Raw genomic sequence first — 14780 nt, 5'->3', positions numbered from 1 at the left:
CACGTGTCGAGCAATTCGGCTGTACGTCCACCCGGCCTCCCGCATGCCCACTATACGCCCTCGCTCAAAGTCCGTCAACTGCACATACGGTTCACGTCCACGCTGTCGCGGCATGCTACCAGTGTTAAAGACTGCGATGGAGCTCCGTATGCCACGGCAAACTGGCTGACACTGACGGCGGCGGTGCACAAATGCTGCGCAGCTAGCGCCATTCGAGGGCCAACACCGCGGTTCCTGGTGTGTCCGCTGTGCCGTGCGTGTGATCATTGCTTGTACAGCCCTCTCGCAGTGTCCGGAGCAAGTATGGTGGGTCTGACACACCGGTGTCAATGTGTTCTTTTTTCCATTTCCAGGAGTGTACTTGCCCTTTTCCATCGTCCCTGAAAGTTAGTAACATCATCTCGGAATTATCATTTATACCTTCAGATTAGCATAAAATTAATCTTAAATTTATCCTCCTACATACACAAAAATGGTGAAGTTTCATAATTTGGTCCCCTTCATGGTGTTGGAACTTCAAACCCTGCAGCGTATTTGGCTGGAACTGCGCGCCGTGGGCGCTGCCAGTGACAGCTGCCAGTTGACTATTGGTGTCCGGCCAAGCGTCGGGTCAGTAGTTGATGGAAACACTTTGCAGTCAACTTTCGTAAAATCATCTACTGTCTCTTCTAAAACTTACGTTGCTCGATCAGTGTAGGGGCAGTTTAGTGGCGATTTGTGACCGCCGCGCGTGGTAAATAACGTGCGCTCCAAATCTCATATGATCAGTAATGTAAAATAAAAGTTACGATAGTTACGACGATGAGCAATTAGTAGAACACGTGTGTATCACCACTATTTCAGAATTGTGCAGTACATACAAAGGATAATACGTGATAGAGTCTGAAGTGTGCTGTTAGAGTTAGAACTAGATCACGGAACTATAATTTCCTCTTCTTACAAAACAGCTGGAACGCTGTTTCAGTCCATCTCCCGAACTCAGATTGTTGTACCTTTCACAGAGAACAATAAACTGAGCAGTGCCGCCGCTGCGGTGAACAGTTTCGACGAACACACAAGCAGTAAAGGTCGGCAGGGGGTGTTTTTCAACAGGATAACGCTGGCCCACATACCGCTGCTGTAATCCAACATGCTGTACAGTATGACGACATACTGCCTTGGACTCCTCGATCACCAGATCTGTGCTCGACTCTAAATATACATTGCATGCATGATCTGTCTCCAATCGCTCAAATGAGGGACGTTATCTGACGACAATTCCGGTACCATGCACAACCAGCATTAACCACCGCAGCATGTTTGCAACGAAATAATGCCGTTAAAAGACCACACTGCTCACTCTGTAGCGCTGTAAATAGTGCAGAACTAGCACCAGGTGGTCATATGACCTTCCAACGCCGACGGAAGTCATTGCAGTCGAGTGGTGTTTCTGTGCCACTCGCTTGTATAGACCCAATGCAATAAAATGGAATGATAGAGAGAAGCTTTCTGTTTGGACGTACCCGTGACCATATCGCTAATGAACTGGCCATATTTGGAAGCGGACTCTCCAACCTGTCTACAAGGAATGATGTACCACTGGCAGCCGTGTAATACACCATACGGACAATGACCATTAAAGCATCCTAACCGACAGGGACCGGAGACCTTCTTCACGACAATTGGTTCCAAAGCCCACATGAACTGCTGTTGACAGTAAATGCAGGCCCTCTCAACCAGTTTCAGAGTGAATAATATGAAGGGTATTCCATGCATGCAATGTATATTTGGAGTCGAGCACAAAGCAAAAGACTGTTAATCACACCGATACATCCAGTGGCACGTATTCAATGAACCTAATAACACAACCACTGGAGATTAGCTCAGTGGACGCAGTTAGTGTAGTCCGTCATGTCGTGAGATCTTGTTCTCAAATTAAGCAAGATGATGAGCGTGCCATCAGTACTATCAAACTGTAATCCACAACGCGTGGATCGTGTGTGTTTCAAGAATTTCGGTGACGAAATGTTACCCTTTCTTTGATATCTTCACTTTCCGAGATACCAACAGTCGAGCTCACAGCGCTGCACAAGTGAAGACTGGAAAGTGGTTCAAAAGGTTCAAATGGCTCTGAGCACTATGGGACTTAACATCTGAGGTCATCAGTCCCCTAAACTTACAACTACTTAAACCTAACTAACATAAGGACATCACACACATCCATGCCCGAGACAGGATTCGAACCTGCGACCGTAGTGGTCGCGCGGTTCCAGACTGAAGCGCCTAGAACCCCTCGGCCACAACGGCGGCGAGAAGGTATTTTGACACAAGTCTGAAAATAAGTATTTTGTGAAGACCGGTCTAAGTGCATAACCATGAAGCTGACTAGATCTTGTTATCAATACGATACCTTTACACATTCGTTGTTGCAATTTGTTAGTTGGGTTGTTTTCGGCCGACGAGTAACGCAAACAACAACAGATGAAACATAAACGTGAAAAGCAGTCTTAAGATGAACACGTCGGTTCGACACCTGTAAAGACGCTATTTTGGTGTAAAAAAATACCATTATTAACTGTGGTTGGTTGGTTTTTGCTCCTCTGCAAGAGTAAACTTTTATTTTGTGCTCAACCACAATCTCAAATATTTCAGTTTTGCGACAGAATAGCAGGAAGAAAGTTCTTGCTTCAAGTGCCATTAATACTGAGGCACTCAATTTTATCGTGATAGTACAAGGACAGAAATACAACATTAGGTTTTTTAGCTAGTGGAACTGTTTCCAGCAAAAGTCACTTTTCATATGTTTTTAAATCTGGAATTCCAGATGGAAGTATAGCTGGCGCAAAGACTGTATGGAATCTACTAACTCGTGTTTGAATGACTTTTTACATGTTTGTCGCCCGGATGAAGTCTAGAGAAATGCAACGTTGCACCGAGAAAAAATAGCACTGAAACATGATTTTTGAAAAAAATGACAGAACGTTTTCCATTTTCACACTTCAACTGCGTTCCTACTCAGGCACTGCATCTCATCTGGACTAGGCCGCTAGATCATAATGCCACCAGTGGAAAAATGCACCTGTCGGGACATGAGTGCAGATTGAGTGATGTGGGACCCATGATACCTCTAGATACGACTCTGACAGGTGGCATGCACGTAAGCATTTTGTGTGATGATCTGCATCCATTTACGTCCATAATTGCTACAGAGTGGCTCCAGGAACAGTCTTACGTGTTTAAACACTTCCGCTGGCCACCAAACTCCCCAGACATGAACCTTATTGAGTATATCTGGGATGCCTTGCAACATGCTGTTTAGACGAGATCTCCATCGCTTCGTACTATTACGGATTTACGGACAGCCCTGCAGAATTCATGGTGTCAGTTCCCTCCAGCACTACTTCAGACATTAGTCAAGTCCATGCCACGTCGTGCTGCGGCACTTCTGTGTGCTGGCGGGGGGTCCTACACGATATTATTCAGGTGTAGCAGTTCTTTTGGCTCTTCAGTGTATTATGTCGAGGTAGGATACTGGAAAAAGTGGAATATTTTAACGATGCCACAAACAAAATTGATAAAATTGTTTACTTGCAATCTACTGTAAGAGACGCTAACTCTCTTAAAATTTATCATCAGTTTTGCTGAATATACATTACGTTTCCTTCATTACTGATAATGATTAAACGGATTTCAGCACACAATATAAAATCGTCACTGAGAATTTGCGTGATATGTGCTCGTAGATAATACGGGAACAAACATAATGGTTTATTTGTGCATGTACAAGCAGAATCTACAATTAAAACTATGTTGTTGTTGTTGTTGTGGTCTTCAGTCCTGAGACTGGTTTGATGCAGCTCTCCATGCTACCCTATCCTGTTCAAGTTTCTTCATCTCCCAGTACCTACTGCAACCTACATCCTTCTGAATCTGCTTAGTGTATTCATCTCTTGGTGTCCCTCTAAGATTTTTACCCTCCACGCTGCCCTCCAATGCTAAATTTGTGATCCCTTGATGCCTCAGAACATGTCCTACCAACCGGTGTCTTCTTCTCGTCAAGTTGTGCCACAAACTCCCCTTCTCCCCAATTCTATTCAATACCTCCTCATTAGTTATGTGATCTATCCATCTAATCTTCAGCATTCTTCTGTAGCACCACATTTCGAAAGCTTCTATTCTCTTCCCGTCCAAACTATTTATCGTCCATGTTTCACTTCCATACATGGCTACACTCCATACAAATACTTTCAGAAACGACTTCCTGACACTTAAATCTATACTCGATGTTAACAAATTTCTCTTCTTCAGAAACGCATTCCTTGCCATTGCCAGTCTACATTTTATATCTTCTCTACTTCGACCATCATCAGTTATTTTGCTCCCCAAATAGCAAAATTCCTTTACTACTTTAAGTGTCTCATTTCCTAATCTAATTCCCTCAGCATCACCCGACTTAATTCGACTACATTCCATTATCCTCGTTTTGCTTCTGTTGATGTTCATCTTATATCCTCCTTTCAAGACACTGTCCATTCCGTTCAATTGCTCTTGCAAGTCCTTTGCTGTCTCTGACAGAATTACAATATCATCCGCGAACCTCAAAATTTTTATTTCTTGTCCATGGATTTTAATACCTACTCCGAATTTTTCTTTTGTTTCCTTTACTGCTTGCTCAATATACAGATTGAATAACATTGGAGAGAGGCTACAACCCTGTCTCACTCCCTTCCCAACCACTGCTTTCCTTTCATGCCCCTCGACTCTACAAGATTCAAATAAGTTGGTCTGCATCTTGCAAAAGCTTTATGAAATATATGCGAAACCAGGTTATATTGGAAAATGCACCGGCCGCTGTGGCCGAATGGTTCTAGGCGCTTCAGTCCGAAACTGCGTTGCTGGTACGGTCACAGGTTCGAATCCTACCTCAGGCGTGGACGTGTGTGATGTCGTTAGGTTAGTTAGGTTTAAGTAGTTCTAACAAGGGGAGGCCACGACGTTTGGAACGGGGATTTACTGTAAACTTCGTACACTCGTACTAATCATGAGGACAACAAAATGTGTAAGCAGGAGCGCGTACTTTTCAAGCGTTACTGAGAAAATCGCAAAATAATTTCGGTCGTAGAATACAGTATATATCCGTGCGTGGCCATTTTAACCATGAAGCGACTGCAGCCCAGTGACGACGGCACGGTAGCTCAGCGTGTTCTGTCAGAGGGCTAGCTGCCCTCTGTAATAAAAAAAAAACTGAGGTAATAGATCAACAACGAACTGAAACGGGTGTCTTTCGACGTCCTCCCTGAGCAGATACAATGAACGAAAACGAACAAAATGAGATTTTAAAAAAAGCTTCCCTTTCTGATCAAATAAACTGAACGAAAGGATGAACGATCAAACTGAACGGGTGTCATCGGACGTCCGTCCTGAACACATCTAGCGAACAATGTAGAAAAAAATGTATTTTTTTTTAAGTGGTTGGCGTTCATGCCGCTTGATCCCTGGATCGAGTTCCGTTCGTCAGTTTTTTTTTTTTATTTTCAACACAGTCATTTTCTTTACTATTTATATTACAATTGATATAATGCGAAAAATACGTGTAATCGGATGAGCTTTTATTAAATTTACAATGTTATTTGGCAGTCTACTAATTTTTATTATCACAAATAATATAATATTCATCACCATCGACTTGTAAACGACCAAATACATAAACTGATGCTGAAAATGTATGCTTGTCCGTGCCTTCAAAACTGTTCGTATTTAATCGAAAGAGAACGAGAAATTGCTTCTCGGAAGACACTATTAATATACACTCGATACTGCATAACCAATTATCAGCGCCGAATTTTAAGGAAATACTGCGTTATGCATGGTTTGCTTCCAAACTATCGTCTGAATGAGAGGTTTTTGAAAATGTTAACATGGTTCGATTTTCCACATAAAACGTCAAAGACCTTGCGTATGCGGAAACATATCATTTATTCAATGGAGCTGGTGCCTTTTAACTTTATGTTTTCCATTTTTTTTACGAAAAACACCATCCTGCTTCTTGTACTCGTTATGTCTAAAGCGACGATTAATTGCACATCTTTCGAAAGCCGTCTGTACCGGTCAAAACTGGGAGGTAACAACTCGTTTCGGGCTCGTTCCAGGTATAAGGGATTTCTCAGATCACGGACAAGCATACATTTTCGGTATGACTTTATGCATTTGGTCGTTTACTAGTCAATAGTTATGAATATTACATTATTTGTGATAATAAAAATTAGTGGACTCCCAAATAACATTGTAAATTTAATAAAATTTCATCCAATTACACGTATTTTCTCCATTATATCAATTGTAATATTAATAATTAAGAAACTGACTGTGCTGAAAAAATAAAAACGACGAACGGAACTCTATCCAGCGATCCAGCGGCTTGAACGCCAAACACTTTTTTTTTAAATTGTTCTATATTGTTCGTCGAATTCGTTCAAATTCGTTCAGGGCGGACGTCCGATGACACCCGTTCAGTTTGTTCGGTGATCCGTTCGCACAGTTCTTTTATTACAGGGTTATTACAAATGATTGAAGCGATTTCATAGCTCTACAATAACTTTATTATTTGAGATATTTTCACAATGCTTTGCACACACATACAAAAACTCAAAAAGTTTTTTTAGGCATTCACAAATGTTCGATATGTGCCCCTTTAGTGATTCGGCAGACATCAAGCCGATAATCAAGTTCCTCCCACACTCGGCGCAGCATGTCCCCATCAATGAGTTCGAAAGCATCGTCGATGCGAGCTCGCAGTTCTGGCACGTTTCTTGGCAGAGGAGGTTCAAACACTGAATCTTTTACATAACCCCACAGAAAGAAATCGCATGGGGTTAAGTCGGGAGAGCGTGGAGGCCATGGCATGAATTGCTGGTCATGATCTCCACCACGACCGATCCATCGGTTTTCCAATCTCCTGTTTATGAAATGCCAAACATCATGATGGAAGTGCGGTGGAGCACCATCTTGTTGAAAGATGAAGTCGGCGCTGTCGGTCTCCAGTTGTGGCATGAGCCAATTTTCCAGCATATCCAGATACACGTGTCCTGTAACGTTTTTTTCACAGAAGAAAATGGGGCCGTAAACATTAAACCGTGAGATTGCACAAAACACGTTAACTTTTGGTGAATTGCGAATTTGCTGCACGAATGCGTGAGGATTCTCTACCGCCCAGATTCGCACATTGTGTCTGTTCACTTCACCATTAAGAAAAAATGTTGCTTCATCACTGAAAACAAGTTTCGCACTGAACACATCCTCTTCCATGAGCTGTTGCAACCGCGCCGAAAATTCAAAGCGTTTGACTTTGTCATCGGGCGTCAGGGCTTGTAGCAATTGTAAACGGTAAGGCTTTTGCTTTATTCGTCGACTTCCGCGGGCTACACGTGAAACTTGCCCGCACGCGCTCAACCGTTTCTTCGCTCACTGCAGGCCGACTCGTTGATTTCCCCTTACAGAGGCATCCAGAAGCTGTAAACTGCGCATCCCATCGCCGAATGGAGTTAGCAGTTAGTGGATCGTTGTTGAACTTCGTCCTGAAGTGTCGTTGCACTGTTATGACTGACTGATGTGAGTGCATTTCAAGCACGACATACGCTTTCTCGGCTCCTGTCGCCATTTTGTCTCACTGCGCTTTCGAGCGCTCTGGCGGCAGAAAGCAGAAGTGCGGCTTCAGCCGAACAATACTATATGAGTTTTTCTACGTATCTGTAGTGTGTCGTGACCATATGTCAATGAATGGAGCGACAGTGAATTTATGAAATCGCTTCAATCATTTGTAATAGCCCTGTATAAAGGGTAGCTAACGCTCTGAGCGAACACGCTGAGCTACCGCGCCGACACCACTCGGCTGCAGTCGCTTCATGGTTAAAACGGCCCCGATATATATATATATATATATATATATATATATATATATATATATATATATATATTCGACGACCGAAATTATCTTACGATTTTCTCATCGACGACCGAAATTATCTTACGATTTTCTCAGTAACGCTTGAGAAGTACGCGCTACTGCTTACACATTTTGTTGTCCTCATGGAGTACTACGATTGTACGAAGTTTGCAGTAAATCCGAGTTCCAAACGTCGTGGCCTCCCGTTATAAGTCTAGGGGACTGATGACCTCAGATGTTAAGTCCCATAGTGCTTAGAGCCATTTGAACCATTTTTTAGAAAACGCTGCAGAAGATGTCCATGAACCTTTCCCAGAAGAACGGACACTTACTACAGATTCTGACAAATCAATTTGGTAATGGAAAAGTAAAGCGCAAGATAAAAGCAGCAGGGATCTTCAGAACCACAACATGCAGTTTCTGTTACGGATGACATTGAATGCTGCATACGTACACTGATGGAAACAGATATTCAACACCCTCAAGGACAAAGTCATTTTACTTAGAAGTGAGGTGGAAGGTAGTTAATCATTGCAGGATTTCATGACAAATTCAGACCAAATGAAACAAACGTCACAGTACAGGGTTCTCCGTCACATCAGTACACAGTGTACCTCCCTCTGCGGCAACGCAGTCGATTATTCTTGCATGCAAACTATTATTAAGGTCGCGAATGGCGTCATGTGATACACCGTCCCACGCGTCATGGGCCTTTTGTTGCTATTTGGTAACGGTTTTTGCAGGCTCTGAGAACGAGTAAACTCTCGGTTCATCATGTACCATACGTGTTCAATTTTCAAGAAGTCTTCCTGGTCAGGGTAGCTGTTGTACACCACGAAGAGCGCGTTGCGACCCGGCACCCATATGTGGACGTGCATTGCTCTGCTGTAAAAGCAAGTGACCTTGTCTTCGAAGAAATGCACGCCAGTAACAACCTGTTCATTGTAGCGGGCAGAGGTTACTTTACTCTGCAGAAAAATCAAATATCACGGCGAATTACAATTGATGGCCTCCTGCACCATAAAGCTGGGATGGGAGCCTTGTGTCGTGGGCGAATGCACCCACTTTCATCACCGAAGACAGCAGAGCTCCGTTACACTCCCCATTCAACTCTTTCATGGGACCAAAGTACCCGTGCCTGACGATGGCGTCATGTCAGTGATAGCACGGACAGAAGCACGCGTGGTCTTAATCCTGCTGCAAGTAGACGGTTCCCATGGGGCCTTGGCACACAGAAGATACTGCGTGTGGCCGCATTTCATCCTTGGATGACTTCGGTCGGGCCTGCTACTCGCGTAATGAAAATGTATGCTTGTCCGTGCCTTCAAAACTGTTCGTATTTAATCGAAAGAGAATGAGAAATTGCTCCTCGGAAGACGCTATTAAAATCTTTAACGTCCAGAACCTAGTCTAATTGCAATACATCCGAACAGGACCTGTTACTCTTTTCTTGGCTACCGAAGGGCAAACACCGATAGACGTACATCGGAGAACGAAAAATGTGTCGAAAAGCACGGTTGTGTAATGCTGCTCCAAGGGGTGTTGCTGCGCCGCGATAACGGACGACCAAATATCGCAAACAAATATAACGCAGGAGTTTCGTCTATTAAAATGGAAGGCCTCGAGCACGCGTCCTACATGAACTCTCCCCCATGCGATTATCGCGCCTTCAGTCCGTAAAGAGTGAAAGTGGCCTTGATGAGTGTACGATTCCGATCGGACGATGACCCGCAGAATGCAGTTACTGACTTCACACAGCAGAGCACATTGTTTTAAGAACCGAGTGCTTCGGGGGAATGATTACCTCGAAACTCACGGCAGTTTTGTCTGATTGAAATTCCGTTTCTGGACTGTGCGGCATTCGAACGGAAACTTTTTATCGCCCCTTATAATTATCTTGTGAAGAACAATAAGTAACACCAGATTTATCTCCTTCCAGTCTTACACAACAGAGGCATGTTTTGCAAGATAAAACACCAAAATCCTGATGTGATTAAGAAACAACTATTTATGGAATCTGTCAATAAAGATTTTTGAAATGAGTAAAAAGACAAGATAAACCAAATCTCTTAATTCAGCAACAGACAACGGGATAAAAACGTCAGTGTCAAACACAAATAGGCCTGCTGCTAATCTTGACTCACGTATTAGAAAAGAAACGTGAGAGCTTAATATTTCTGATGATAATGTTTACTCACATAGCTTTACATGATTCAGACTGTCACCGAAGAAGATTTAGCTTTCCGCAGTGTGCTTTCGCATCTGATTTTGAAGTAAATTTGATCCAGAATGGTATGAATAGCCCGTTCAGAACGAGATCATGGACTAGTAACGGCAGAGTAAAACGTTGCTTTCGCTATGTGGACGCCTATCTGTGAAAGTGAAATGTTAGAAGTGATGTAAAACTTACAAAGAAGCACTGTGGCGCTGAATACCTTCTGTTTCTATCTACTTTTACGTAGCCTACTACATGGCAGTGAACTCAGCGGGTTCGTCGTTCCCGTAATAATAAGCATGCACGTTGCCACGAAATTTATCACTAATACAAGGAATTTATGTTCTTACTGAAGCTACGTTTTCACATTCAGTTTTCGTGAGAAGTCTGGAGGGATGCAAATATTCAATAAAGAAGTGTCTTACGAATAAAGTGCATTATTGGATCTTGCGAGGTATATCAGTTTAGAATCTCACGAAATTTTTTACTCATATCTTCGTTAAATTCCAAGTATAGCTATGAGTTCAGTGCTTAAATTTGCTAGCGATTTTATAAAAATAAAGGTTTTCATCATCAGTCAACACTCATTCGCTAGTTAGAACGTTGTACTTTTAATTTTTCCTGGTTTAAACAACATTTGGGCAACTTTAAGTTAATACATTTCCGTTTAAAGGATTACTTGACAATAGTTTAACACCAATACTGGCAGTAGTACAAAAAGCAAAAGTAAAATAAATAAATGAACAAAAAAGGGTCATACGTCTTGTGAAATGATTTGTCTAAAAGTAAGAAATAAAATATGTTACAGAAATATTTGACTCGCCTTCGACTGAAACTCGAAATCTTGTACAGCAAATGAGACGCGTCTGCGTTTCTCTAATCCGTTTCATTTCTTGCTTTTTGGCAAATCATTTCAGAAAACATTTGGCCGATTTCTTTTTCTTTTTAATTTTTGTTCAGAAAGCATGAAGTATAATTTATTTAAATACGTTTCAGTATTCTTTTATTATTAAGAGTGATAGAGTTCAAGAGAAAGCAGAGACGTTTCAATTTATGCTGTAATTTGATTTTATTTTTTCAACATGAAAGAACGAATTCACAATTTGTACATCAGTATAATTTTTTATGCCCAAAATAGCTAGCCCTTGAACACATGAATTTTTTTGATAGCTCATTTATATAGTTGGCAGCCAGTATTGGTGAAATATTTCATTTTCTCCTCAAATCACTGATTGCGCTTTCCTTAATTACCCTGACAACTTCGAAAGAATTAAATCTTTTTTGGAGAAATAGACCTCACGCTGGCTAATTTGGTACGCCATTTATAGACTTTCCACTCTTGGTTCGGTTAAGAAGATTCGGACAGTTATTTTCGTCAAAATCCTAACTAATTTTTCTTAATTATTTTTAGTACTTTTAAGGAATTAAACCTTATATTTCAGAACTAGACTTTAAGCTGATCTATTTGACACCTCATTTGTCCATTTCCGTCTATTACTTATAAAGAATGGGACAAAAAAGATTGTGTGATCTTTTAGACTGCTTGATTTTCGCTCCGCTGAAACATTTGACCAAAAATGACAGCTGCGGCAATATCAAATCATTCAAATAATTAATCGCAACTGCGGATCCAGTTTCAATGAACAGCACTACAACAATCTTTTCATAAGAACTTAAAGGCTATGCTGTATCACCAGGGGACAGTTCCGATTTTTAGCTCAGATGTATTGTCCCGGGAAAAGCCAACAACGTCGAAATGTCTGCAGTTCTACGCATCGTCATTGTGTACTTTAGTCGAGACCTCTACATTTTAGCTTTACATCATTTGCAATTTTATATGTAGTTCATACGCGAGCATTTATGTTCACGAACTACTACAATGTTACCCACTGGAGGGACGCCCGAGCCACGGTTAACAGACAATGTGCCAAAGAAGTTACGCTACAGAGGCAGGTATCGATAAAGACTCTCACAGGGCTCAAAAGCCTCCGAAAAGCCTCATAAGTAAAAATCTGAACTGTTAGTTATTGATTATGTCGTGTTTTTATTTATACTCGTATGATAAACATACAGTCATGGAAACAGCCTACCAATTATGCTTATGCATAAACCGTTCTGTAATTTCAAATTCTTCAGTTATAACATTGGCAGTTTCTTCAGGAACCTTGTTTAGGTATAAATTCTTGTTATTTAATTTATATAACATTTTAACTTTAACTGATATTGTATCTTACACACGAAATGTGTAAGAAAAGTAATCAGACTGACAACACTGTGAGCAATCTGGCAACACTTTCTTGTTCTATTTGTGTTGACAGGCGTCTTCAGCCCTTCCAGATTCTCAGTCCGAGTTTCAGCTCCGTACATCACGTGATATTTGAGCGCGCCATCGGTGAAGCTTTGTTTTTGTTGTGTGTTACGGAAAGGGAACAGCAGGATTTAAAGCGACTTTATGCCACAAAGTTTCATGTTAAACTTGGGGAAACCGTGAGTGTGACCTTTGAAACAGGCCTATGGGGAACATTCCGTATCAAGACCACAAGTTTTCTGCTGGCAAAAATAATTTTTAAAGGCCGAGAATACGTTGAAGATGAACCTCTCTCACGGAGACCTTCAACTTAAAAAACCAATGAAAACGTTGAACGTGTGCTTGCTCTTCTGAGATCAAACTGATGTTTAACAACAATGGTGATGGATGACCTGTTAACTTTAAACACTTTTTTTGGACATCAAATTTTGACTGAAGTTTTGGACATACGAAAGGTCTGTACTAAAATAGTGCCGAAAAATCTCAAAACTGAGCAGTACAATCGGAGAAACGTGTCCGTTGATCTCCTTGATAAGATTACCAACGACCACGAATGGTTCAGTTCTATGATCAAAGGTAACGAGGAATCGTGGATTTCTGTGTACGGTCCTGAGACAAAGCGGTGACGTGAGGGTGGCACACTGAGACCTCTCCTCTAGCGAAAAAAGTTCGAATGAACGAATCAAAGATAATAAAAATACTGATTCGCTTTATCAGTAGGGGTATCGTGCATAAAGAATTTGTTCTTCCAGGACCAACTGTCCAAAAAAAAAAAAAGAAAAGTGTTAAATCTTATGGGACTTAACTGCTAAGGTCATCAGTCCCTAAGCTTACACACTACTTAACCTAAATTATCCTAAGGACAAACACACACACCCATGCCCGAGGGAGGACTCGAACCTCCGCCGGAACCAGCCGCACAGTCCATGGCTGCAGTGCCTCCCACCGCTCGGATAATACCGCGCGGTGACCAACTGTCAACCAAGTTGAAAATACTGCTGCAGTTGTAAGGTTCTTTTATTTAGGACACGACTGGTTTCGGGCTCTTACACGCCCATCCTCAGGTGTCGTAACTTGGTGCTGTGACTCCAAGCATCACGGTGAACGAGTATAAGACGCAGTTTGCTACCAGTGAGCGCAGATTTACGACATCCGAAGATGGGCACATAAGAGCCCGAAAGCGGTCCTGCCCTAAATAAGAGAACCTTACAACTGTAACAGTATTTACAACCTCTGGTATAATGCTCAGTTGCGGATGTTCCTCCGACGGTATTGTTTGTGTCAACCAAGTGTTCTACAAAGATGTCCCTGAAAGGCTCAGGAAGCCGGTGAATCGAGTCGATGTTGCATCACGACAACGCCCCAAGCCACACGGCCACTTCCATCAAGGAATTTTTGGCCTCGAAAGGCACTCCTGCTGTTCCACAGCCCCACCCCTCACCCCCCATCCCCATTCATCTGATTTGAGTCCTTGTAAAACTTTTCCATTCCCGAAACTGAAAAATGTATTAAAAGGGCGTCATTTTGCTACTCTGTAGAACATTCAAAAGAATGTGACCGATATGTTAAATGCCCTGCCAGTAGAAGCGTTTCAGCGCTGCTACCTACACTGGGAACGACTCCGCCTATACTATAGCTGCCGAAGGGATCTACTTTGAAGGGTACAATATTGTTGCCCGAAGAAAATAAAAGTTTTGGTAGATAAAAAAATCAATCTCATTACTTATCTTACACAACTTGTATCTCAAGTCCACACCAGCTTCCTCATCTCTCATGTCGATTTTCTAACACTCTCTCTCTCCCTCTCTATTCTCCGTCCCTCCGACCGAACAGGTCTCGGATTGCCCAACGAGGCCGACCGACCGCCGTATCATCCTAGGCCGACAGGTGTCACTGGATGCAGATTGGAGGAGCATGTGGTCAGCACATACCTCTCCCAGCCGTTTTCAGTTTTCGTGATTGGAGCCGCTACTTCTCAGTCAAGCAGCTCGTCAATTGTTACCACAAGTGCTGAGTGCATCCCACTTGTCAACAGTGCTCGGCAGTCCCGGACGGTCACCAATCCAAATTCTAGGCCAGTCCGATAGCACATAACTTCGGTCATATGATGGGAACCGGTGTTACCACTGCAGCTACGCCGTTAGCTTCGAACGGACTGCACATGCGAAATTTATTAATTACCGGCACTTTAGCAATTATGCTAAAGTGTAGTACCGGCAGAGATAAGTGACAGTACTGTGTTGTGTGTTACGACATAAGAAATCTGTTATGGTTTTTATAGTGCTTCACCCATAGGTCTAGGATAGTTTCAGTGGTAAAGGCGAGGCACAGCACTT

The 14780-nt window shown here is 42.2% G+C and overlaps 1 protein-coding gene across 1 annotated transcript in view; it reads left to right on the top strand.

The window, feature by feature from the left end:
- LOC126162988 (uncharacterized) overlaps positions 1–14780 on the top strand; it is a 105179-nt gene that overhangs the window by 39744 nt on the left and 50655 nt on the right. The gene's annotated exons all lie outside the window — the stretch shown is intronic.

The sequence above is a fragment of the Schistocerca cancellata genome, chromosome 1, assembly GCF_023864275.1.
Source record: "Schistocerca cancellata isolate TAMUIC-IGC-003103 chromosome 1, iqSchCanc2.1, whole genome shotgun sequence".
Classification (NCBI taxonomy): Eukaryota; Metazoa; Arthropoda; class Insecta; order Orthoptera; family Acrididae; genus Schistocerca; species Schistocerca cancellata.
This window is presented reverse-complemented; position numbering and strand designations above follow the sequence as displayed.